Source organism: Anneissia japonica, unplaced genomic scaffold (assembly GCF_011630105.1).
Source record: "Anneissia japonica isolate Jap-2015-1 unplaced genomic scaffold, ASM1163010v1 scaffold51123_len962_cov110, whole genome shotgun sequence".
NCBI classification, from domain to species: domain Eukaryota; kingdom Metazoa; phylum Echinodermata; class Crinoidea; order Comatulida; family Comatulidae; genus Anneissia; species Anneissia japonica.
Genome location: NW_022722595.1, coordinates 1 through 945, shown reverse-complemented (window position 1 = coordinate 945; position 945 = coordinate 1). Strand labels below are relative to the sequence as shown.

Below are 945 nucleotides of genomic sequence, written 5' to 3'. Positions count from 1 at the left end.
CCGGTGTTTGTAAAAAAATGTACTCGCACAGCAGAGTGGTCGGTGGAGTTAGAGGAAATCCCCACAAGACAAGCGCGCGTTGATATGAAACGTCATCAATCACAGAGCTTCAGGATTGGATAATTATGCTATATGCCGAGATTAACTATGAGTGGAATTACCACTCAAATGTCTACGGCCATACTACGTTGAAAACACCGGTTCTCGTCCGATCACCGAATTTAAGCAACGTCGGGCCCGGTTAGTACTTGGATGGGTGACCGCCTGGGAATACCGTGTGCTGTAGACTTTTTACATTTTCCCCCATATTCTAAAGTAGGGGTGCGTGAGAGTCCACACGACCTCGGGCCCACATAGTTGGGGCTGAGGTGCAAATATTTTGAGAATATGGACCTCTAAGTGCCCGGAAATTGCACTCTCATACCTTAAGAATCATACAAGTATATGTTCATATCAACAATACGCAATTAATTCGCTGGTGTTAGGTTCGAGTGTCGTTTGAACAAAACGACAGTCTTCTTCTGTCTAAAGCATCCTAGTTAATGCCGTACGGTATTAAAATGGTTGGTTTATTGTTCAACACCGGTGTTTGTAAAAAATGTACTCGCACAGCAGAGTGGTCAGTGGAGTTTGAGGAAATCCCCAGCAGACAAGCGCGCGTTCATATGAAACGTCATCAATCACAGAGCTTCAGGATAATTATGCTATATGCCGAGATTAACTATGAGTGGAAATACCACTCACGTGTCTACGGTCATACTACGTTGAAAACACCGGTTCTCGTCCGATCACCGAAGTTATGCAACGTCGGGCCCGGTTAGTACTCGGATGGGTGACCGCCTGGGAATACCGGGTGCTGTAGACTTTTTACATTTTTCCTCTAAATTCTAAAGTAGGGGTGCGTGAGAGTCCACACGACCTCGGGCCCACATAGTTGGGGCTGAG

At 46.0% G+C, this 945-nt stretch overlaps 2 non-coding genes across 2 annotated transcripts; both read left to right on the top strand.

The window, feature by feature from the left end:
* Positions 1 to 170: 170 nt before the first annotated feature.
* Positions 171 to 289, top strand: LOC117111966. The gene has a single exon (XR_004445947.1). It is a non-coding gene; the product is annotated as a 5S ribosomal RNA (ribosomal RNA).
* A 457-nt stretch (positions 290 to 746) lies between these two features.
* LOC117111965 lies at positions 747 to 865 on the top strand. Its single transcript, XR_004445946.1, has one exon. It is a non-coding gene; the product is annotated as a 5S ribosomal RNA (ribosomal RNA).
* The last annotated feature ends 80 nt before the right edge of the window (positions 866 to 945 follow it).